Source organism: Phyllostomus hastatus, unplaced genomic scaffold (assembly GCF_019186645.2).
Source record: "Phyllostomus hastatus isolate PE091 unplaced genomic scaffold, TTU_PhHast_1.1 phas_scaffold_182, whole genome shotgun sequence".
Taxonomy (NCBI): Eukaryota; Metazoa; Chordata; class Mammalia; order Chiroptera; family Phyllostomidae; genus Phyllostomus; species Phyllostomus hastatus.
In genome coordinates this window covers 4,640,410-4,667,042 of record NW_025334013.1, presented here as the reverse complement: position 1 = coordinate 4,667,042, position 26,633 = coordinate 4,640,410, and the positions used below count along the sequence as shown (strand labels likewise).

The 26,633-nt window shown below is 38.7% G+C and overlaps 1 protein-coding gene across 5 annotated transcripts in view; it reads left to right on the top strand.

Annotated features, from left to right (window-relative positions):
- RERE (arginine-glutamic acid dipeptide repeats) overlaps positions 1-26,633 on the top strand; it is a 397,572-nt gene that overhangs the window by 5,929 nt on the left and 365,010 nt on the right. The window lies entirely within an intron of this gene.

Sequence of the window (26,633 nt, the reverse complement as noted above, 5' to 3'; positions counted from 1 at the left end):
ACCACAAAAGGTTGTTCAGATTGGACTGAACAGCCAGAGCTGGCCCACCTACTCCTCTGTATTCACTCACTGTTTTATCTCTTAAGTTTTCTTTATATCTTTATGCTGCTGCTTTCACTTCAACTCCTAACCACTCTTTATGCCTTTAATTAATACTTCCCAGGAGAGAGCACATGGGTTGTTAGTTATCATCACTTAGTTAAGGGTTTGGGGACAGACCACCTCTTAAGCTACCTACCGGCCTTCCATATGGTGGGGTGCTCACCCTTTCAAGCCATCTCTCAAGAGGTACATAGTAGGAGCCCCAGGAATGGGAGGCATTCTAAGCCATGGCCTATGGAAAGGGAATTTCTTTTCTTATATATCCTATCATATTTTTATCATCTTCATTTTCCCTGACACTATGTGGCTATTGTTGCTTTTGATAGCTTATCTAATAGTTTTTTATAATTTTAAAAATATTTTATTTATTTTTAGAGAGGAGAAGGGAGGGAGAAAGAGAGGGAGAGAAATATCAATGTGTGGTTGCCTGTCGAGCACCCCCTACTGGGGACCTGGCCTGCAACCAAGGCATGTGTCCTGACTGGGAATCGAACCAGCACCCTTTGGTTCACAGGCCAGCACTCAGTTTACTGAGCCACACCAGCCAGGGCTCTAATAGTTTATTTTTATTTTTTAAAAAGGTTTTATTGCCCTGGCTGGTGTGGCTCAGTGGATTGAGTGCCAGCCTGTGAACTGAAAGGTTGCTGACTTGATTCCTGGTCAGGGTGCATGCCTGGGTTGCAGGCTAGGTCCTAGGTAGGGAGCATGTGAGACACAACTGATTGATGTATCTCTTGCACATTGATGTTTCTCTCCTTCTCTTTCTTCCTCCCTTCCCTTCTGTCTAAAAATAAAAATAAATAAAATCTTAAAAAAGATTTTATTTATTTTTTAGAGACACAGGGAGAGAAACATTGATAGATTGTTTCTCGTATGGCCTCTACCCAGGACCTGGCCCACAACCCAGGCATGTGCCATGACCAGACTGAACTGATGACCTTTCACTTTGTGGGATGACATCCATCCCACTCAATCACAAGAGTCAGGGCATTATCTAATAGTTTATTTTGTGTTAAGAAACTCTGTATAGTTATAACTGGTAGTCAGTTATCATCTCTTTAGGTGTGATCACTTTATTACATTTTTGTCTTACTGTCCTTTTGTTTTCTGTGGATCTATCCATCTGCCTGTCTGCCTATCTGCCTACCCAAGTTAGTGTTCCCAAACCATATTCATAGCATACTAATATGCTACAAGTGTTCTGTAATCAATTTGTAATGCACATTAGCACCTTAAAGCCTCAGGAATGTCCTGTAGAATATAGAGGACATTTTGTTTGTTTATTTGGTTTGCTTGTTTTTTTTCCCTTCCTCAAAGAATGCTATAACCTTTTTTCAGAAACTAATATTCTACAGAACAGTTTGTGAAACACATGTAAAATTAATCCTTTCTTAAGTAAGTGTCTTGTCCTTTTCTCCTTAATAATGAAGTTCTCAGTGTTGGTATTATAATGCTTTGCTGCTGCATACTGTATCTTTCTTTAAGCAAGTTTTGTACTCTAGTTCTTCAGGGGTACAATATAACTGCTTTTTCTACCTTATACATATGTCATTTTGGAATTTTTTTGATTGTTGCATTCATTATCCCTCATTCCATTTACTTTTCTTTTTCAAAAAGATTTTATTTTATTTATTTTTAGAGAGAGGGGAAGGGAGGGAGAAAGAGAGGGAGAGAGACATCAGTGTGTGGTTGTCTCTTGCATGCCCCCTACTAGAGGCCTGGCCTGTAATCCAGGCATGTGCCCTGACTGGCAATTGAACCAGAGACCCTTTGGTTCATAGGCTGGCACTAAATCTACTGAGCCACACTAGCAGGGCTCCCTCATTCCATTTTCAATGAGATCAGTCAAATCAATATTTTTCTTTTTCACCCCACTCTGGTAACTATGCTCTTATTCAAGGTTTAAAAACTTCATTTTAGGATACTTGTAGTCCACTGATAGGTACTCATGAGAATCTTTTAACAAATAAAAACAACAACAAGTACTTAACTATGCAATTCAGTGAGGTAAACCTTGCATGTAAAGATGAAGAGAACAGCCTTCTGGAAGTTTCTATGCTGGCCATCGGGATACACGTAACTGCTAGAAGACAAAGGTAAGTATTTTAGAGACACAAAATACCATGGGATTGTATTAGTTATGTATCGCTGTGTAACAAGTTGCTGCAAAAGCTTAGTGACAACACGTTCATCTCAAGGTTTCTGTGGTCGCTTACTTGGGAGCGGCTTAGCTGAGTGGGTCTGCAGGGGCTACTGTCATCTGAAGACCTGACTGGGGCTAGAGGCTGTGCTCCCAAATGGCCCACACACTTGGCTCTGGGCAGAAGGCCTCTGCAGGAATCCTCAGTTGCTCGTTACATGGACCTGTCCATATAATTACTTGAGTGACCTCGTGATGTGGCATTTGTCTTCCTCCAGGACCAGTGATGAGAGAGGGAGAGAGAGAGAGAGGAAGGCAGAGAAAGAGAGAAAGGAGTCTTTATGACTTAAGTCTTAGAAATGACATACTGTCACTTGCAGCTTATTCTGTTAGTTAGAATCAAGTCACTAAGTCCAGCCCACATGCACAAAGGGAAGGGAATTAAGATTCATCTCTTGAAGGAGGAGTATCAAAGAATTTGTAGGCTTATTTAAAAACCTCCAGAGGGATTCAAAGGGGAGTGATATAGAAGATTAAAAAGAAGTGTTTTCTGCTTTGATGAGTTATTTTCAAGCAGTGCTTTACATTAACTGGAGGGTAGTTTCTGATTCTTAGAGGAGAGTAACATGACCAAAACCTGACATTCATCTTTTCCCTCTACTGTTGTTGAGATATCATTTATTTCCTACTTTCTTCCTATTCTTACATCAGATTTAATCTATTTTAATTAAAACTGTGCTTAGTACATATATACTCCCTTAAGTTTTTTTAGTTTGGCCAATCTTTACTTCCTACCAATTCAGCACCTTTTCTTTGGACCTTTAACCTTCTCACTTATTTTATCACTTTATATTTTGTGTAAATGTTTGTTACTTGTATTTGTACCTTAGTATTAATCTTATTCTTTCCATTAGATTGTAGACCGCTTGAAGGCAGCAAGTTTTCTGTAGCTACGTTCATATATATGTTTGCACATGGAGTTAGACTTATTCTGAAAGACATAGTTCATTGACTCTATGATGCCATCAGTAGTAAGATGCACCATTATTTTATGTACCATAAGAATAAAAAAATATCGATTCCCAGCCAGGGTACATTCCTGGGTTGCAGGCCATAACCCCCAGCAACCGCACATTGATGTTTCTCTCTCTCTCTCTCTCTCCCCCCCTTCTCTCCTTAAAAATAAATAAATAAAATCTTAAAAAAAAAAGAATAAAAAAATATGCTGCTAGTTTAACTGTGTGAGACCTGTCCCAGCTCTAGTGCTGTACAAATGTAAAACATTGTACATCTTAAAATCATTGAAATGTCATCTATTTAGGCTGTCTCTTTTCACAATTGTATATTCTCTGAAAAGCATGTCTGAAGATAGACTTTAAAGCAGATTTTTTCTTTCATAGGAACAGTGTTATAGGTAGTGTTCTTGCTGAAAGATTTTGCATGAAAACCTAAGCTATGATCAATGTACAATAAAAACAGATGCTGCCATAAACCTATGGTCATTATAGTTAAATTACTTTTTCGTTTTCATAGATCAGTTATAACCATTATATATTTTGATTTGAAATACGTTTTTTATATATAGTTTCCTAAAATACTTACTACTTTACTGTATCATCTGTTTGACCTAAAATATGTTAACTTTATTGTTATTTTTTAATGTTTTATTTTTTTAATTACAGTCAACATACAATATTATATTAATTTTAGGTGTACAATGTAGTGATTAGACATTTATGTAACTTACAAAGTGGTCACCCGGATAAGTCTAGTATCCATCTGACACCATAGTAACTTTATTTTAAACATTGGTGTTCTTCCTGATGCTGTCCTTCAGCTTCTCCCTCGGTGGCATTGTCTTCCAAAGTGTCCTCCTTTCTCTCTTGAGATCCAGATCCCTGTTGCCCCTCTGCCTCCTTGGATATCTTTTGTTTTTTATTTTTTATTTTTTAAAGATTTTATTTATTTTTAGAGAGAGGAGAGGGGAGGGAGAAAGAGAGGGAGGGAAACATCTATATGTGGTTGCCTGTTGTGCGCCTCCTACTGGGGACATGGCCCACAATGCTGGATGTGCCCTGACTGGGAGTTGAACTGGCTACCCTTTGCTTCACAGTCTGGTGCTCAATCCACTGAGCCATGCCAGCCAGGGCCCCCTCCTTGGATATCCTTTAGGAACTGACATGCAAAATTTATCAATCTGTATTTGTCCACTCTTAACTTTTCTACTATTGGAGCAAAGTGGTTAAGAGCTCTAGTCTCAATCCCCAGCCTGCTACTTGTTAACTCTGTGACTTCAGGCAAGTTCCTTACCTTTCTTTGTTTCAGTTTTCTCATTTGTAAAATGGAGATAATAATAGTACTCATTTCACAAATTTGTTGTGAGGGTCAGAGTAACTGCTTAAAATGTCTCTGGTAAATAGTACATGCTCGACAATATTAGCCTATTTTTATTATTATAGTTAACATCATCCAGAGATCTAGCTTTCTACTATGTTCCCTCTTTTTGTTGTCTGTGGCACTCAACCACCAGAGATAGGTAGGACCAATAGGTCAGCTCTAGAGGTTTTGTGTAAATTCTCTATTAGTCCTATCAAGTGTAAAATTTTTACCATTCCTTGAATATAGGAAATGCTACGAAACAGTACATGATTAAGTACCAAGTGAATGGCACAGACCCTGGAGTAATGATGCATTTTGGGTTGTTGATAAATGATCAGGATATCTTAGCTTTGCTGTTCTTCTTCATTATGATGTTTCTGAAGGAGATTTATATATATACAAATAGAACAGTGGCAAGTGGGAAACTCAAAGTATTATTTTATTATTAATTGAGCCCTTGGCTAAAATACCAATGTATAGCTATCTAGTAAACTACTTGGAGTGTATTGCTTAAGCTTGCAGCCTAGGTAGGGGATTTCCCTGACATCTAAATCTCACTACTTGATTACATTAGTCTTTTAGAGTGTGTCTGAGAGAAATGAGCAAGAGAAAGATGGCAGACCCTCATGTATATGTATATATATGTAATTTTTAATCTGCATTTAATCTTCATACTTAAAAAGAAGGTCCAGTCAGTCTGACTTAATCGGATTAATATTCCCTTTTAGAGATTTTATGGTAGAGGATGGAGAGAGACAGAGATGCATTTTATTGGTGTAAGTAACTTTAGCTCTCTAATATCTTGGTTTAATGGTCTGTGAGGAATAACTAAAAACAGTTGGCCATTGCCCTAACTGGTGTGGCTTTAGTTGGTTAGATGTCCTTCCTCAAAGTGAAAAAGGTCGTGGGGTTTGATCCCTGGTTGTGACACATGCCTAGGTTTTGGGTTTGGTCCCTAGCCGGGCCTTTTACGAGAGGCAGCTGGTCGAATGTGATTGTATACGATTATGTAGTGGAGCAAAGCTGAGGCCTGATTATATTACACTCGGTCTGAAACATGAATATGATGACAGAATGGGGATGTTAACTTGGGGTCTAGAAAAGAGGCTTCTGACTGTTGTGCTCGGACTCTGCAACCTCGGGTTTCTTGCTGTTATGTAAACTCCAGAAGGGTAGAGACCACATCTGCTTTGGTCACTTCAATTGCACAAATATAATGTGTGCAATTGTATAATTGTCATAAATAAATGCACTCTTAAATGCCATAAATTGTTTCTGTCAACTTAGACCCAAAGTTATGAATGTGTTAAAAAAGTTACAGTGTCCATGGACTTCACCTCGTGTTAAGACATTGATCGTAATGATTGCCGTTTACGGAGACATACAGTACTAGGGCACTGTGGAGGAGGGTGGAGACAGAGGGATCCTTACCTTTCATGCCATATGTAAATATTAACCAGTTAAAATAAATGCATAAGAAGCCTGTGCTTTTTATTTTTAGACTCTTGCCATTCTTTTAAAAAAATATTCTATTTATTTTTAGAGCGAGGGGAGAGGTGGGAGAGAGGGAGACATAGATGAGAGGTTGCCTCTCGCGAGCCTCCACTGGGACCTGGCCAGCAACCCAGGGATGTGCCCTGCCTGGGAATCGAACCAGCTACCCTTTTGTTCGCAGGCCGGCACTCTGACCACTGAGCCATACCAGCCAGGGAGATTCTGGCCATTCTTATAAGCTTTAGTGAAATATCAGTTTAATTTATGTATGAAATAGGGCTTACAAAACGACGAAGACGGATTGTGCCCTTGATAAATTTTGTCATGTAATGGGACTGGGACATGTACTAAATTGAGTGGTAGGTGGAGGAAAGTGCCTCAAGAGATGATGTTATTGTGGTTTAAGAAAGAGAATTAGTTCTGGCTGGGGCATTAGGGAAGATTTGGTGTAGGAGGAGGTGTTTAACCTGTGTTTTGAAGTATTGGCAGGATTGGGCATGTGATAAATAACAAAGAGGATTTCAGGCAGGAAATTGGAGCAGAGGTACAGAGGTTGGAAAGCCTAGCAAGTGGTGAGTACAGAACTTTTGCTGTTTCTATGATGAAGACTATTAAATTGTGTTTCGATTTCCTTTTTTCAAAAAAAATTCTTTTAAAATGTTCTGTAGCAGATGCGGGCAGATATAGTTCTTTCAACTTAGGTAATTTATATTTGAAGCTGTTGCTGGTAGCTGTTCAAATCAAATTGTAAGGGCATTTTGAAGGGGAGTCCTTTGGGCTGATAGCTCAAAGGAAGAAGACTGGTTTGGCTGGACCCATAGAGCACTGGGAAGGCAGGTGGGGTCGGTAACACGGGGAGATGTGACACCGTGGTGTGCCTGACTTTGAGACCCTGATGTGCTCAAGTTAAATACAAATTACAATGATAAAATTAATGTATGCTTATTACAATCTCATTTATACAGTCTAAAAAGAGTAATACCCACCCCCTAGTATTTTTCCATTTTCTGTGTACTTATAAGCATATGTGTATACACTATACATACATACTATCTTGAATTTTTATTTAGTATTTCAAGGCCCTATTTTTCAAGCCCTAATATCTGTAGTTATATCTCAGGTTTTTTTTCTTTTAAAGATTTTATTTTTTATTTATTTTTTAGAGAGGGAAGGGAGGGAGAAAGAGAGAGACAGAGACAGAGAGAGAGAGAGGGAGAGGGAGAGGGAGAGGGAGAGGGAGAGAAACATCAATGTGCGGTTGCTGGGGGCCATGGCCTGCAACCCAGGCATGTGTCCTGACTGGGAATCGAACCTGCGACACTTTGATTCGCAGCCCGTGCTCAATCCACTGAGCTATGCCAGCCAGGATATCTCAGGTTTTTGTTTTTCATTTTTTAACAACTACATAGTGGGACATTGTGTACATGTATACTTTAATTTCCTGTTGATGGCACTTAAATTGGTTCTGATTCTTTTTTTATAAATCCTTTGAACCTGTACAATTGTATAGGTATATCTGTACATTAACTTGCTGAGTCAATAGGTATGTGAATTTTTAATTTTGAAAGCTGTTAATGACTTGCCCTTCAAGTTGTGCCAGTGCACAAAGAGTGTTTTAGGGTGTAGATTTCCATTTCTCCTTATCAACTCTGGGTATTGTGAAAATTCTTAATCTTTGCTAACCTGACAGGTGAAGGGTGTACAATATTTTAATCTTAATTTACATTTCTTTGACCATGAGTGAAGTTGATATTCTTTTTATATATCAGAATTTTAAAAACACATTGTGTGATCACTCAGTAATAAAGTCAGGTGGTTTATATGTTATACCTAGTACTTCTAAGAACCATTTATTTATTTATTTAACTCCTGCTGGTGCTCCCCCCCCTCCCGCTTTATTAAGATGTTACTTACCATAAAATTTACCCTTTTAAGTATATATTTTGTGGATCCTAGTCGTTTATTTAAAAATTGAGTGCTAACCATTTGCTTTATTATTTGTAGTAGATAACTATCAAGCTGAACATTAGGTGTTTTTAAAAATCTTTTTATTGATTTTAGAGAGAAAGTGGGGTGAGAGAGAGAGAGAGAAACATCAGTTTATTGTTCCACTTAGTTATGCATTCATTGGTTGCTTCTTGGCTGTGCCCTGACTAGGGTTCGAATCTGCAATGTTGGGGTATCGGGATGATGCTGTAACCAGCTGAGCTACCTGGCCAGGGCCTTAGGTCCTTTCTTTCTTTTCAAGCTCATCAGCCTATTAGGTCCAAGATATGAAATGGGAAATGCAACTTTTCCTGTTAGTTTTCCAGTCTGTAGGCCTCTCTTACCTGTCGCAGTTGGGCTAGTTAGGTTCTGAAATGGAATTATGCATGACAACTGCTTTGGAATCTCAGTGCTTTGATACTGTTGGGTAGTGATTTCTTTTAAATAACTTGTACTTGAAACTGATTTCCAACTGCTAGAGGTGACGCAATCTTTTGAACTTTTTCTGAAAAATTTTAATTACGAAATTGGAAGTGAAAAGGTTTCTGAGGTAAAAAGATTTTAAAAATGTGTTAAGTGTTTAAAAGTGGTCTTTTTTTTTTTAAGATGGGTTATTCAACTCCTTTGTTAGTCACTGGTCATTTTTTTATTTCAGAGATTTCTATTAAAGGGGTGTGTGCATTTATGCCATGATTACATTGTTTCACCTTATAAACAGTAATGATGAGATCTGGTCTGTGCCGTTTCTTTTATGATTCACATAGATATTTTAATGTGGAGAAAAGCTTATTGGTGATTTGTTAGACAGAGTTTTTGAGTAAGCTCTTGAGTCCTCCAGCATTGGCTCCCTTCTAATAGGGTCCCCAGCAGCTCTTGGCCAAGGACTATTACTGGCCAAGTCTGGGACCCTTATCTGTATGGTTGTTCCACTTGGTAAAACATGTTGGCAGAGGCTCAGTGTAGATGGTTTTCTTTTGCTCTTGATAGAACCAAATGTCTCATTCTTTCCTTTTGATTTTATAAAGTAATACTTCAAACATTTAGTTTCCTGTTCTTCTTAGTAAAATATTCTTAAAATTGTGACTCTCTGCCTTTTAACTCCCTTCCATTATTTCTTCATCTTTTTATACTATTGAGTTTGGCCAAAAAGTTTGTTTTTTCCCCCATATACAATGGCTATAGTAGCGCTTAACTGTTTTTAACTTCAGTTGAAGCAATTTTGTTAAATTGTATTATGCCAGCTGTCATATCAGCATGCCTTAAAAAAGCTTATCAAAATTGGTGAGTTTTTGTGTAGCCATTTCAATAGTGAAAATGGAAGAAAACATACAACATTTTTGACACAGAATGCTCTGTTATTTCAAGGAAGGTAAAAATACAACTGAAATGCAAAAAAAAAGATTGTGTAATGTTTGGAGAATGCGATGTGACTGATCGAACGTGTCAAAAGTGGTGTGAGAGGTTTCATGCTGGGGATTTCTTGCTGGACATAGCTCCACGGTTGGGTAGACCAGTTGAAGTTGATAGTGATCAAATCAAGACATTAATTGAGAACAATCAACATTATACCATGCAGGAGATAGCCGACATACTCAAGATGTCCAAATCAATAAAGTTACTGGTGAAAATGAAAAATGCACCTCTGTTTTACAGGAGGAAAAATAATTGGACTTTTTGGCCAACCCAATACTTCTGTTTGGAAATATATTTTTGATCGGTTCAGTTTTAGTCCTGTAAATTACAATGTCTCCTCTTTTTTTCCCCGTTGACATCTCTTTTCTTGTTACATTTTTTCCACGTTTTTGGTTTTTTTACTACTGTAAAGTCCCTTGGCCTTTGGGCTTTAGTTTTGATTAAAGCAGATTTTTCCTTGGGCTTTTAATTAGATTTTCTTTTCCTTTAGCTCTTCATAGGGAGATTGAAAATGATGCTGACCGACACTGTGGTCAGCGGTGTGTGTTTAGGATGAGTGGCTTGAATATAGCATTTAGATCAGCTCATAGCTGTTTCCATTTCCACTTCACGGTTGTTTCTTGGCTTTAAGATACTGCCTTAAAAAAGTACCAAGATAAAATTCTTGCATATATATGTATTTGAGTTAAGTTGCATATATATGTATTTGAGAACTGGGTGACTTACGGAGGAACAGTATAACTCTAGAAACAATATTTTGCTAAGAGGTGTGATGCTGATCACTGGGTCTTTTAAGCACACTATTTATGTGCTGCGTAATTCATGTTTTTTTCTTGCTTCACCAAAATGTCCTGAACCATGATAGCGTATAACATTATAAATAATCTCAATATATGTCTCCTATTTAACATGAGAAGACTTGGATCCTGGTTCTCCCTGTACCATGGGTTTGAAGTATGATGCAGTCAGTGCCCTGCTTCCTTAGCTGTCAGATGGGGACTGTAATACATACACTGAAGTGAAAAAAAAAATAGATACGGAAATACTTTGAAAATACAAACCTACTGTACAAACCTGAGGTACTTTAGTTATGTTTTTCTCAGGAACTCAGGGTTATTGCAGCCATCAGCCCTTAATATAGCCATATTTAACCTCTGTAATGTTACCTAGAGAAATCCACTGTTTTCTTGATGTGTTTCTTACATGAACATTGCATGCAGGTGTATATGTTCCAAATATCTTTATGCAGATATTACTAAGTGCTCAGTAAGTGTTCAGCTGTAGTAGAGTACTGCCATTTTGTTCTTAGGTTTTTTGTCATAAAATAAAGACTTTTGTTTTTACTTTATTTGACAAGGCATCAAAAGGCATTTTTATGACAGTGAAAATGTGTGCCTTTTTCTTCTCTTTTAACAGATTCAGCAATTTTTTAATCCCAGAAATCTGTGTACATACTTTTCTTTGTGGCAGAATACAATGGGGATGACATCAATAGGTCTTTGTTTGAGTTAGGAATAAAGACAGGTAGCAGTTTTTCCTGCCACCTCAATCATGAGGTCCAGGAAATTTTAAGACTTTATTAATTTTTTAGAGAGAGGAGAAAGGAGGGAGAAAAAGAGGGAAGAAACATCTATCAATTGTCTCCTAACCCCAAATGGGACCTGGCCCTCACCCCAGGCATGTGTCCTGACTGGGAATCGAACCCGAGACTTACTGGTTTGCAGGTCGGCATTCAAAGCACTGACTCACAGCAGCTAGTGCTTGCCCAGGAACTCTTCACAGGAAGATATGGAGGGAGCTAGTTTTCAGGCCATTTTTCTCTCAGATTACTTATTTAGGAACAAATCTCTGAAGCTTTTTTGCTTTCTGGGAGTCAAAGATTAATCTGTAGTCAAAACAGCTAGTATGGGTCTTTTTTTTTTTTTTTTAACTGTCCTAAATCAGGGGGCAGTTGTTTGGGTACGTGGCACTTCCCATGATGTGTTCATATAATTTTTCTCATTTGATTTGCGTATTTGGAGTAATTTTTCCTCTTAAAAATCAAATTCTGGAGGAAGTGGCCATATGTGTATCATTCTCTTAGAAGAATACAGGTGCTGATAAAGTCCTTGCATCTCCCAGTTCCATTTTGCTTGGGTCTTGCCTTGCAGTTTTCCAGGATGCTGATTGCCAGCCTTGTTGATGTGGGGCTGGTTTTGAAATCCAAGTATCTTTTGAGGATATCAAAGGACTGTAGAGGGTGGAAATGTTAAGGTTGCAAAAATGGTTACAGAGTACTACATGATGTTGATACACTTACTATAATGATTTATGATCTTTGGAAATTGAGGCCGTTGACACAGCTATCATCAAGGTGGGCTTCAGCCCTGTCTGTGCATTGGCCTGAAATGATTCAGTTTAAGACCCTAATATAAAAATAGGCTCATGCTTCTCCGATGTACTCTCTTCCCCTACCCATAACAACTTTTTAAAAATATAAAATTGGGAAAAAGTATTAGGTGTAAGACACCACTAAAAAGAATCTAACATATGGGGGACATACTAAAGAATTGAGTGTTGCTAAAGCATCTAGGAGAGAGAAGTTGGACCTATTTTTAGCTCATATGTAACACCTGAAAACTCCAATGACACTGAGTTGGCATAGCTGCATTTTTGAAGTTTGGCTTCATTTTAGATACAGTGATAGTGGTCTGTCTGCTTTTAGGAGGTGATTGTCTAGGAGTAACTGTATGTGCACCTGTGGCACCATGTCACAGTTACTGAGGTACCCTCTTGCAGAGATGATTTGGGGAGGGCTTCAGGGTCCTGTCACGGTGTTACTGGAAAAGAAACTCTGGCCATTTGATGTAATTCTGGACAGAAGACCTATTGTTTATATTACACTGAATTAGAGGTCAGTATTTGAAATTCTCTGTTTCAGTTGATATTTGAGAGGGTCCATAGAGTAACAGGTGACTGTGAAATTATCCAAATGTGTAGTTAAAAGTGTATTTCAGAGATGTGAGATAAACCTGTGGTGCTTTTGACTGTCTGGTTTGCTGTGAATTACTGATGTTTGTTCTTAGATGCATAGAAAAAGTTACACACGTGGGACTCATTTAATTATAAACTTATGGGTATAGAAAGATAAAATTTGTACTTTATTACACGAAGAAGTTGCCCTTCTAATTTATCTTTTTCTGTGAAGCTTCACCTGTTCTGTTGATGATAAATTCTGAGCGAGAGTTGTAAGTTTATAGTGTTGATGTGCTTTATTTATCCTTAAAGGGTTTCTGACAAAGTTTTTTTCTTCTATTTTTTGTTTTGCTTGATTTTTAGAGAACTGTAGGTTGAAACTAATGTCTTTTTTCCCCCTCAAATACACTGTGCTCTCTGTTCTTCTCCTATAGTTTCATGGTTGTCCAGGAGTGATGTGTTTAGTTTGAAACAAAGAGATTTCAGAAGCATCATACTTTCCATGTTCCTATACTAATTATGAAATGGAAAACTCAGTCTTGTTTTTTTGAAAGGAATAGACAAGGTGATTAATAAGTGGAGCATAATTATTATGGAAGTGATCTATAATTTTAGGCCATAGCTTCTGGGAGGCTGCTCTCATCTGAGTCTCCTTTTCTCTGGGCAGTTGGCTCTTAGTGAGGGAGTGTCCAAGTGATACAGTGGGCTTGTCTATTCATTTGGCAGTCATTTTTTTTTTTAGCGTCTCTTGCACAGCACTGTACTGGGTGAGTAAGATGAGTAAGACGTGTCCCTGCTCTCACAGAGTTCTTGGCCAAAAGAAGGAAACAGATATGAATAAAAACTACAATGCAGTCTGAAAAGAACTGTAATAGAAGTAGAAATGTCATGCTCCTACAGCCCGGAGTGAGGGGTATGCATACACCCTGGACACTTACATGCACTTACAGAGTTAAAACACAAGATATCTTTACTTCTTTGTTAACAAATGTGTTCTTTCAGCTCACCTTCAGGCAGCTACATTTATTGTGGATGTGTGGCCTGCTGTAATGGGTGAGGTTTTTTCCATGTCCTTAATGGTTTCTAAGCAGTAAAAGGTAAATCTCTTCTTGGAAGAGGTTGGGCACCCTAACCTTGTATTCTACTGAACCTGAAATATTTTCTATATGTATTGTTTACTTTTAAGAACATTCTCTCAGAGCTTATATAAAAATAATTTTGTTCATTTTTCCTGAGCCACTTTGGAAAAAGAGTTCTTTTCAAATAAAGAGGAGTCCTGTACCAGAAGGACTTAGCATTGCCCTTGACCTTCTCTGCCTTGGGAACCTTCAGATTTTTTTTTTTTTTTGTAGACACATGCTACAGGTAAATTAGGTGCTAATCTAAGTTGCATGTTTTCTCCATTGGGGGGCAGGGGAGCGGGGACACAATATTTGGTTTTTCAAATCATTCTCTCCTGCCAATTTTTTTCCTTTTCTAAATAAGTAAATCCTGACCTTTTTTTTTCCCCCTGGAAAATGGCTTACTTAGTTTTCAGAAAAATGAAGATATCCCTATATGGAGAATTTGAAGGACTTGTTTAAAAATACATACATTAGACTCTGGCCAGGTAACTCAGTTGGTTAGAGCATCATCCCTTTACGCCAAGGTGTGGGTTTGATCCCTGGTCAGGGTACATATGAAAATCAACCAATGAATGCATAAATAAGTGGAACAAGAGAGCAGTGTTTCCCTCTCTCTCTCCCCCCACCGCTGCCTTCCCCTTTCTCCTTCCAAAATCAGTAAATTAAAAAAAAACACATTAGCAATTAAAAATCACAAGGGTTACCTTGGGGCTTTATTAATTAAAATCTAAGCTGTTAGTTATACTTATTGCCTCCATATTTCTCTTACTGACATTAAGTTTATTCATTTGTCAAATAAATTTATTATTTGTATTATTTGTTAGATGATAATATACATGGAGGTGGGGAGTCTTGCAGTATGGTGGTATTTGTCTTCATTTGGAATAATAAATAAATCTTTTATTTAGTTTTTTTTGTTGTTGTTGTTCCTTTAAGTATCTTGCGTTATCAGAGTATGTACTCGGTTGCCTGTCCCAAAAAGCATGTAAATTCAGTCCTGATCATGGTGCTTAAACCTATAGTTTCAGAAAGAAGCAGCCTGCACTGAATTCTCCCTGACTTAACCTTCCACCCCGATCTGTCAGATCGCCCACAGGTGTTGGGTTTGTATTGTCCCAGTTTAACATTGATGTAAGTGGAATATAAAAGAAACAAAAGTCATTACCTTTGGCCTCAACTAGGAGGCAAGCCTTGCAAGAATACAACATTTAGATATTTCTAGAACAAAAGTGGACTATAAACAGACAATGTAAGTATGCATTGTTTAGCAGAACAAATAAAGATAGTTCAAATTCAGGTTAACTAGAGATCATTGTGGGTTAGAGAAATTGACTAAGGATTCATTGAGAAGCTAAGAGTAGGCCTTGAAGAATGGGTACTGTTTGAATAGGAACTGGAAGAGCAAGTTAGGACAGTCCAAGCAGGGGTCAGCTTGAGGCAAGAATGAGTGTGGTGTGTACAGGGTCAAATAAAAAGAGGGTCTAGCTGAAGTGAACGATCTGTGGGGAGGAATATGATGAGTTAGGTGGACCAAATGGTAGAGGCTTGGAATGCTAAGCACAGAATTCCTGTAGGCACATGAAAGGAATGGGGAAAAAAGTAATAAAGTAGCAGGACAGTCAGAGACTGTAGAGGTCTGAGTACTTTTGGCTCCCAATTTGTAATATAAGGATAGGAGGTATGCTGGCCAGTCCTGGGAAGGATGCTGTGTTAAAATTGCTTCTTATCCCTCCCTGTATTTGGTCAGACAATAGGACATACTGAAGGAGAGAGAAGTAGCCACAGGACAAAATAGGCTTTTAGAAATCTTGGTGAAGTTTCACGGTTAGCTTTTAGTTAGTATCATATTTCATAAAAAAAATAAAAAATTGAAAACCCTCTACCAAATCTAGAAGTTATTTTAGTTTAAAAAAAATCATAAAGCCCCAGCTGATGTGGCTTAGTTGGTTGGAGCATTGTTGCTTACCCGAAAGGTCACAGGTTTGACTCCCAGTCAGGGCACGGGTACATACCCAGGTGTGGGTTCGATCCCCAGTGGGGGCATGTACAGGAAGGCAACCAATTGATGTTTCTCTCTCACATTTGATGTCACTCTCTTCTCCCCATCTTTAAAAGCAATAAAAAAAAGTTCTGGGGTGAGGATAAAAATAAATTATAGTTTATGTATGATTCAGTTTCATCTCTTCTCTTGCCTCTCATCCCAAACACACTCGCTGTTTCCAACTTGTTTATTTCTCCCTTCCCGATATTCTATTTATTCTTCAGGGCTTAGTTTAGGCATCATTTCATCTGGACAGCCTTTGCTCAGTCAGGGTCATACCCAGCTGTGTTCTTCTGTGTCTCCTGTGCTGTCCCAAGACATCTGTTACCACACTGCACCGTAACTGCACGCTCAGCCCTGGTAGCTCAGAAAGCTCAGGGACTAGTCTTGTTTGCTGTTGAATCCTCACCTGCCAGCGTGGGTCAGGCACATGTCACATGGCTAGTAAATAAATATTTGAACATTGTAAAGGTTGGGCTTATTTGTCATTGTGATTCTTTTTCTTTTTAAAATGTAACATTTCCTAAACAGTTTTCTGCTTTTATGTACGCATTATTTATTATGGTTGTATTATGGTATGCTATTTTTTAAATGTATATATATATTTTCTTCTTTTAAGATTTTATTTATTTAGAGGGAGGGGAAGGGAAAGAGAGAGGGAGAAAAACATCAATGTGGGGTTGCCTGTCATGCGTCTGCTATTGGGGGTCTGGCCCACAACCCAGGCACATACCCTGACTGGGAATTGAACCAGTGACCCCTTGGTTCACAGGCCCATGCTCAATCCACTGAGCTACACCAGCCAGGGCCTAAAATGTATATATTTATTAACATAAGTATTTTCCCATTACTGGGCATTTAGGTTATTTTCATTATTCTTTTTCCTACATATCTAGTAATGCCACTATAAACTTTCTTTTACATATAACACATCTTTTTAATACTTTAAATTAATAATGATAGAGTAAAATCATACATAAAGCATATATTTATTCTTAAGGTACATTATGTTTAACTTCACAGTGAGTGGCCTATAAAGTAACATTTGTTTTTGTCCAGATTTCAGTTTTTCAAGTAAAGTATGCCTCTATTTTTATTCAAATTAAACATTATAAAGTGAAGTCACTATGTTGCTTAGACAGGGGAGACACTGTTGGAGGGATGTTTGGGGAATGCAGTTTTAAGCAGGGCATTTAGGGACTGCTTCTCTGAAGAGGTGACATTTGAGTAAGGCCTTGGTAAGGAACCATGCAGTGATATGGGGATCAAGCATTCCAGACAGAGGGAACAAAATACAGTAATCTCGAGGTGGGAGCCTATTGGTATGGTCAAGGAACAGTGAACAGCTCTGGAGAAGGGTGGGATGTGAGGTCAGAACAAGAGTCAGGGGCCAGGTCTTACATACAGGTCCCGGTAGAGCACAGTAAGGCCTCCGGCTGTTACTCTAAGTAGAATGGGAAGGTTTTGATCAGGGGTATGACAGGATCTAATTTTCTGTTTCCCTCTGGCTGCTGTGTAGAAGTTAGGCTGCTGCCATTCAGAGCGAAGGCAGGGAGACTGGCGAGGAGGCTATTTGTTTGTAGGGACCCAGGTGAGACACGATGGGGGCTTGGACAGGGTGGGAATGGTGCAGGTGATAAGAGTGGTCAAGTTTGGGATTGGGTGAGATGCTGTGTCCTGAGAAGAAACGTTTACCACTAGTTAAAAAACAGCTTAAGGCAAAACCTCTTGCTGAGAATATGATTTAGTAGTGTTCAAAATGCCTTTCTCTTCAGAGTATTTGGTATATTTTATTTCCTTGAAATTACTGAGTTGGTGAAGTGGGGAAAGGAACCAGGAAAGGTAAGGGCTGGGACTTGATTATGTTGGTCATCAATTTGCTGATGGAACAAGAAAGATTCCATAGTGGCAGATGTGCAAATTTTCATCTGTAATGGTTTTTCATTTGATGTAAAAGGTATGTCTGAAGAATGTATGCTTGGATAAATTATATACTGAATTCTGGTGCTTCATGTAATTGTGTTCACCTAGACCTGTTTAGTATTAACTGTGAAATATGTTGCAGCAATAATAAGGAATACAGTGGGTGCCTCTCTGCTGTTATCAAAATCCACTAACAAGTTTTGCTGTGCTTGACTGCTTCCCATTGTTAGGCTTTCTAGTTCATACTAAAGCTGTAGATGTAGATGACATCCATTTTACAACGGTTTCTCCAGACTGTAAGCAGTGAGGTTGTATTTTGAGCAAACATCTGTTTACTCCATATTAATGATAGACACTAGATAGCTTATGGTTTGCTTTGGTTCTACTTGGCATTGTATTTTAGCCAGGTAGAGAAAAGTATTTGACAATGTTCTTGAGGTTTGTGAAACTCCATTGGCTTATGTGAATGCTTCACACAGATACCTACTTTTCTTTATTGCTTTAGCTGCAGAAAGACATTAGCTTAGGCCAGGGATACCCGTTAGTGCAGGAGCTCCTGTGAGAAGTGGGTGAAGGTGCTTCTCAAGCCACTAAATTGAAATGGAATGTCATTTTTTGTACAATTTGCTATTGGTAGTACAGAATTTAAACTTAAGATAGATGCTGTTTACAAAATGTAAGATACGGGTTCATGGTGTTGAGTGTTAATTGTTTTTTGTTTGCTTTTTTTTTAAGGACTGGGGTCTTTTAAGATAAAATTTGAGAATTCAGTTTTCTTAGCTACTTAAAGATTTAGACCAAAGATTTAGAAACTTTTTTGGGTAGAACTGTGGACTCTTTCCAGAAAAAGACATGTACATATTCATTCAACAAATTTATTCAGCATATGTTTGTTGAATGGCTATTTTTTGACAGGCAGAGTTATAGATGTTTCAGATATATCAGTGAACAAAATTGAAAGGAAGGAAGGAAAAAAGGGTGGGCCTAAACACCCTGCCCCTGTGAAGCTTATATTCTAGTGGAGTCAGCAAACAATAAACATAATAAATAAGAACATTGTGCAGTATATTAGCATGTGATAAGTACTATGGAAAAAAGAATATGGATGGAAAGGATGGTGGTTGTTGTGATTTAAATAGGGGAGTAAGGATAGGTTTCATAGAGGGGATGATACAATTAGTCACATGGAGTTTTGGGATTTAAGCATTCCAGGCAGGGAGAACTAGCCAGCGCAAAGGTGGGAGCAAGGAAGACATGGTCAGAGCAGGACTCGCAAGGGGAAGAGTGGCGTGTTAGTCTCTTGGGCCTGCCTTAACACAGTTCTGCAGCCTGTGTTAAGGCAGGACAACAGCGGACAAATATTCCTTCCCAGTCTGGAGGGCCAGAAGGTGAAGGTGTTGGCTGATTGTCTTCTTCTGGAGCCTCGAGGGGAGAATCCATTCCATGCTTCTCTCCTGGCTTCTGGTGGCTGCCAGCAGTCCTTGGTACGCCTGGGCTTGTAGACACATCACTCCAACCTCTGTTTCTGTCTTCACATCTCCTCCTTTGACTCATCTCTATCTGTCATTGGATTTAGGGTCCACCCTGGGGTATTAAAAAGTCTGAGAGAAGACCAATCAGCAACAAACCCCCCTGAGAAGAGATCAGCAAAAGAAGGAAACCAAGACACTGTAGATGATTGTAGATGGCAACTGGAAACCAAGTGAGAAAAATGTGTCAAGCAAGATGGAGGAGATGAATGTGTCAAAAATCTGAATCAGGTCACAGTAGGACCGGTAATTGATTATTGGATTTAGCATTGTGGAGGTCAGAGGTGACCTTGACAAGATTAGTTTCAGTGGAATGTTTGGGTGGGTTTGAAAGGATAATTTGAGAAAGTGAATACAGCGCCTTCTGGGAGGGTGTTTGTTGTAAAGGAGAAGAATGGAGACACAGGGCTGCAGTAGTGGGAATTTAGGGAAGACTTATTTTTTTTTCTAAAGACAGGAGAAATAACGGTATAGAACTATCTTACTGCCTCAAAATTTTGTATAATTTCAGAGGATTAATAGGTTTCTTGTATTCCTGTGTGAACCTGCAATTTAGAAACTCTTGGCCTATAACTTGTCAGTAAAATCAAGGGGCAGAAACCTCACTGCCTCCCTTGAGATTTCTTTCATATTAAGAGTTTGCATCGTCTGGTAATTAGACCATAAGGAATGAGAATTTCTAAATGTCTTCAATTTTTCTAATAAGGAGTAGGCCTTGGAACAAATCACTTATCTTAATTTAAAAAATTTATTTTGTTCTTAGTACTTATCCAAGCACTAATTCTACATGAATTTAATCTTTATAATCTATGAAATAGGTGTTGTTATCCCCATTTTACAATGGTGGGGAAGTGGAGGCACAGAAAGGTTCAGTAGCTTGCTACAAATCACTTAGCTAGGAAATGGCAGAGCCAAATTTTGAACTTAGCTCACTCCAGAGCGTGTTCTCCTAACCATTGCAGTATGCTTCCTCTTACTGATAGGGAGAGATCTGATCAGATTACTGAGGATAAGGAGGGAGGGGCCATAGGAGGAGTTTGCCCAGGCAATGGTAAAAGCCTAGGACAGGATTGGCTGAGAAGCTGAATGCCTCCAGAGTATATGGAATTATGGCTGAGAAGATGTGATATAAAAGAAGAGCTCTGGTGGGCTCTCAGATTGGTGGGCTCTGGCTCTCTGGCTCTCTGTTCTTCCTTGAGGATGCCTGGATGATCATGGTGCAACTGCCCATGTCTCCCAACCAAGGGTATTTTGGATGGGAAGGAACTCGGGAGTTCCTAGGGTCTGGGTCTAGGGTCTAGGGTCAGGGTCTGGTTCAGGTTGCTGTGGCAGAGGTTGGCAGAGTTATTCTTTGGGTGTTCCGGAGGGCATGACCTCTGAGGCAGAAGCCTGCCATTCTTCCAGAATTGTGTAGCTTTTGTATCTTATGTTGTTTTAGCTTGTAAACTAACCCTATGGAAATAAGGTATCTTAAAACAAATAGGGGGAAATGATAGGAGAACTCAGGTGTTAAAGATTTGAGCCTTAATCTATAGGTTTAAGTGGCTAGTACATTTGGAAATCTGTTATGCCAAAATTGTGAAGCTTTTGAATAAAAACTTCTTTCCTTTATCACCAAAACCTTGCCTTTAGAATTTTGCCCAGAGGGTAGTGGCAAGCAGCGGGATCCCAATTGCTGTTTGATAACATTATGGTTCCTTAGTTGTGGGTGCTAATAAAGTGTGTGAGTGTGGGGTGAGGAAAGTGGAATGGAAGTAGGAGTTGAAGGGCAAATGATGCTTTTGGGAAGTCTTTGAGATTTTTATCTGAAAGAGTCTGTAAAAGAGAAAATGTCTTCATGAGCTTGTCCTAGGGTGATATATAATGAGTATAGCTAAGATTATAATAGTTTTTATCCTAAGCATTTGAGAATAGCTGCTTTTTTTCTAGCACATTGGTAAGTATCCTTTTCCATTGTATAAAAGCATCTTTTCTATTGTGTAAGAGTTGTTGGCTGGCACAGAGACCTGCATTTTCTGTATTCAGCAGGTGAAATTGCTCCCTCTCCACCTCTACTTTATTTTCTGGTTCCTTTGACAATGAGGCTTGATATTTTGGTGTACTCTGGATGGTATTGTTCTCTTGGTCAGATGACCTAAGTTACTGGCTCTGTTTATTGTAGAGTGGCTCAAGTATGCCTTTGGGGCCCTAGAGTTAAAATGGATGATTCCGAGTCAGTGTGGCTTGAAGAGCATATTAATTACTAAGGGTCTCCTAGTCCAGGTACATAGTGCAGACTCCGCTTACTTTGGTATAGGTTGCGTTCCCCTTTTCTCTATCATGCAGTCAGTCTTTGCTTCCTTAGGAAACTCAGGCGTGTTCTTTTCTGTGTAATCTCTACCCCAAATAGACCACCCAGAGCCAAGAAGAAGGGGGAATAGTTAGTATACATAAGAGTAGAGGACTCCAGGACACAAGTGAGTGGACATTGGAACCCAGTTTCCTTAATGCCTAGGTTAATGCTTTTTTAAAAAAATGAATGACTTATTTTAAACTTCTGTGTAGTTTATACTTTTCATCATTATAATGAATGCATTATGTATCATAAGTATTTTCTATTTTTTACTATTGTAGGTAACATTATGGACTTTTTTCTTCAATAAATATTAAGTGTCACTGTTCTAGGCACTGAAGATATGGTAATGAATAAATAGAAAAAATATCTACTCTAAATGGGCTTATACCAGATAAGTGTCTTCTCATAGTTACAGTTATTTCCTTGGGATAAAATATGAGTGAGTTCTGATATTAGAAATAAAATTGTACAGTGACTGCATTTCTAAATATTAGAACAAGCTTTCTTTAAACTGTAAAAAAATGAAGTCTTCTACAGTATTCATTTTTTTTATTAAAATGTATGCTCTTTGCCCCTTTACACCCAAGTGCTATCAAAATTAAAATAAATAGGGATCTCTAAAAGAAAGTGTCTTAACTATCATCAATTCTTGATAATTAGAGAACTTGGTTAATTGCTTTTTTTTCCCCACTAATCAGCTAAGAAGTATAAGTAGGTCTTATAATTTTTGGTATGGCTGAGAAAATTTTCAGTCAATTTATTGTAAACGTCATTCATAGAATCTATATTGAGGTCAAATTTCAGATTGTAAAGTTGACTAGTAATTTTTCGTGACTTGTTTTGTGTAATTCTCTCCCCACCCTGCTTTCATTTCTAGAAATTCTCCAGGGACTTGGCAAAATCTTTAATGAAACTGGACAGCATTTGATGTGATCCTTTCTGCTCTAAGATGCCTAGTTTGAACTTTCACTCAAAGTGACATGTGCCTGTGTTTAGTACCAAAGAAATAGTCCTTTAAAAAAGTTACTGCATTTTCAGACCATAAGACACACCTAGGTTTTAGAGGAGGAAAATAGGGGGAAAAATGTTGAAGCAAAAAATGTTGTAAAATATTTAATAACATAAATAACATAATATTTCATCAATGTAAATGTAAACAGAACTCAACAGCAGCATAAACAACCATTATTCCTCCCAAATTTGTGGCAGGGGAAGGTGCGTCTTACAACACGAAAAATGCGGCAAAATCTCAGCTTGAAAGCAAGCATGGCCTGTTCAAACCACACATCCAAGAAACAGCTTTCTATATAGCTGAGTACAGCAGAGAGACTTAAAGACAGTTTGTGCAGTGTGCCACAGTGAGAATTTTTATGCTTTGACTGTCTAATGGGAGAGGCATACCTCTTTTTATTGTGCTTCACTTTATTATGCTTTGTAGATAACTGCAGTTTTCCCCCCAAATTAAAGGTTTGTGACAGCCCTGCATTAAGCAAGTCTATGGGTGCTGTTTTTCCAACAGCATTTGTAATTCTCCCAGTATTTCATACTTTTCATTATTACTATATTTGTTATGGTGATCTATGATCACTAATCTTTGATATTACTATTAGCTATTTTGGGGTGCCATGAACTGTACCCATATAAGATGGCAAACTTAATTGATAAATGTTGTATGTGTTATGACGGTTCTGCCAACCAGCCGATTCCTTACTTTTCTCCCTCTTCTTGCACATCTTTATTCCCTGAGACACAACAGTATTAAATTAGGCCAGTTAGCCCTGGCTGGTGTGGCTTAGTGGACTGAGTGCTGGCCTGGGAACCAAAGGGCCACTGGTTCGATTCCCAGTCAGGGCACATGCCTGGGTTGTAGGCCAGGTGCCCTATTTGTGACTTGCGAGAGACAACCACACAGTGAGGGAGAATTCTCTCCTTGTCTTCCTCCTTCCCCCTCTCTCTCTATATATAAACAAATAAAATCTTGAATAAATTAGGCCAATTAATAACTCTATAGTGGCCTCTTAAGTATTCAGCTGAAAAGAAGTCATGGGTCTCCTACTTTAAACCAAAAGCTAGAAATGATGGAGCTTAGTGAGGCAGGCATGTTAAAAGCTGAGAGAGGCCAAAAGATAGACCTCTTGCACCAAAGTTAGCCAAGTTGTGAATGCAAAGGGAAGGTTCTTGAAGAAACTTAATAGTGATAACCCCAGTTAACACATGAATGATAAGAAAGCAAAACAGCTTTATTGCCGATTTGGAGAGTTTTAGTAGTCTGGATAGAAGATCACACCAGCCACAGTATTCCCTTAAGTCCCAGCCTCGTCCAGAGCAAGCTCCTGACTCTCTTCAATGCCGTGATGGCTGTCAGAGGTGAGGAAGCTGCCGAAGAAAAGCCTGAAGCTGGCTGAGGCTGGTTCGTGAGGTTTAAGGAGAGATGCTTTCTCCATAACATCCAAGTGCAAGGTGAAGCAGCAACAAGTCATCCAGAATTTTAGCTAAGATGGTTCATGAAAGTGGTGGCTACACTAAACAGCAGGTGTTCGATGCAGAAGAAACAGCCTTGTATTGGAAGAAGACGCCATCTAAGACTCTCACAGCCAGAGAGGAAAAGGCAATGCCAGACTCCAGAGGACGGGCTGACTCACTTGTTAGGGGCTAATTCACTTGAAGTTAAAGCTCGTGCTCATTTACCATCCAAAAATCCTAGGGCTGTTAGGAGTGATGCCCCGTCTCCTCTGCCTGTGCTTTGTAAAGGGGAGACAAAGGCTGGATGACTGCACGTCTGTCCGCTACGTGGTTCACGGAATAGTTGAAGCCCACGATGGAGGCTGGCTGCTCAGAAAAAGATTCCTTCTAGAATATGACTGCTCACCGACGGCACCTGGTCACCCGAGAGCTCTGATGGCGACGGACAGAGATTTGTGTCTTTTTCCTGACTGCTAGCTCAACACCCGTGCTGCAGCCCGTGGATCAAAGAGTCATTTCGACTCTCAGGTCTCATTATGTGAGAAATACATTTTGTAAGGCGCCAGCTGCTGTAGACAGCGATTCCTCTGATGGCTCAGGGCAGTCACTTGAAAATCTGGAAAGGATTCCCCATTCTAGATTCCGTTAAGAACATTTGTGTTTCATGGAAAGAGGTCAGAAGAATATCAACTCGAACAGGAGTTTGAAAGAAGTTGGTTCCAACCCTCACAGGTGACTTTGAGGGGCTCAAGACTTCTTGGGAGGAAGGAACTGCAGATGTGGGGGGAATAGCAAGAGAACAGAGTTAGAACGGGAGTTGGAAAATGTGACTGAATTGCTGTGATCTTATGTAAAACTTGAATGGATGAAAAGTTGCTTCTTGTGGATGAGCAAAGAAACTGGTTTCTTGAGATGGACTTGATTCTTGGTGAGGATGCCGTGAAGATGGTTGAAATGACAGCAAAGGGTTTAGAATATGACATAAATTTATTTGATAAAGCAGCAGTAGGTTTTGAGACGACTGACCCCAATTTTCAGAGACATTCTGCTGTGGATAAAATGTTACCCCCTGGCTGATGTGGCTTGGTGTATTGAGTGTGGCCTGTGAATCAAAGGGTCACTGGCTTGATTCCCAGTCAAGGCACATGCCTGGGTTGCAGGCTGGGTCCCCAGCAGAGAACGCACAAGAGGCAATCACATATTGATGTTTTTCTCTTTCTCCCTCCTTTTCCCTAGCTAAAGTAAATAAATAAAATCTTTATTAATAAATAAATAAAATTAAATAAATAAAATCTTAATTAAATAAAATTAAATAAAATTAAATTAAATAAATAAATAAAATAAATATTTTAAATATTTTTAAAACAATAATTTAAATAATTATTAAAATAAATTTTAAAAATTAAATAAATAAAATAAATAAAATTAAATAAATAAAATCTTTATCAAACAGCACCATGTGCTACACAGAAATTGTTCGTGAAAGGGAGAGTCAAATGATGCAGGAAATCTCATTGTCTTTTTTAAAGGAAATTGCCAGAGTCACATCAACCTCCAACAGCCAGTAGCAGCCATCAATATCAACTCTCCACCAGCAAAGAAGTTTGACTTGCTGAAGGCTCAGATGGTGGTTGGCATTTTTTAGTAATGAAATACTTTCTTTTAAAAAATTTTACTTATTTATTTATTGAGAGGGGAAGAGAGGGAGAGAAACATCAATGAATGGTTGCCTCTCACATGCCCCCTGCTGGGGACCTGGGCCACAACCCAGCATGTGCCCTAGTCTGAGAATTGAACCCGTAACCCTTTGGTTTGCAGGCCAGCACTCAATCCACTGAGCCACACCAGCCAGGGCTGAAATGCTTTTTAAAGCTATGTACATTGTTTGCATACTGAATAGAATACATTATTTCATAAACATAGCTTTTATATGCACTAGGAAACCAAAAAATCTGTTTGACTCTATTGTGATATTTATTGCAGTGTTGTGAACCTGAACTTGCAATATTTTCAAGGCATGTTGACTTATGCATGTGGATAAAGTTTATATAATGGCTTATACTTGAGGTGAATTTGTTCTTTGCTGCTTGTTAGTATGCTGAATATAAGAAAGGATTGGAGAAAGAGGAATGATCGAGCTTCTATTCTCATTATTTATTTTTTAAATTTATTTTATTATATATATTTTTAAGATTGTATTTATTTACTTTTAGAGAGGGGAAGGGAGGGAGGGAGAAAGAGAGGGAGAGAAACATCAATGTGTGGTTGCCTTTCATGTGCCCCCTACTGGGGACCTGGCCTGCAACCCAGGCATGTGCCCTGACTGGGAATCGAACTCATGACCCTTTGTTTCATAGGCTGGCACTCAGTCTGCTGAGTCACACCAGCCAGGGCTCTCTCATTACTTCTAATAACACATTCTTCAGGAGAGATGGTATTTCTTTTTTAATAAATAAGTTAATTTCAGAACATTTAAAGTTTATGAAGGAAAGGCAAGTTAACATACGGTTTGTGCAACATTGACATAACCTGGCAGCCAAGGAAAGTGGACTGGACTGTGCATGCATGAACAATGAGGACCTCACGGTACTAGTCAGTGGGGGCAGTAGATATTGTTAAGTTAGCATGTGTACTGTGTGGCCATGGCACTCAAAATGACTGAATGAGTAGAGCAACGAATCTGCATCAGATTTTGTGTTAAGCTTGAACATTTCTCTGGGGAAACTATTCAGATGATTTAGAAGGCTGC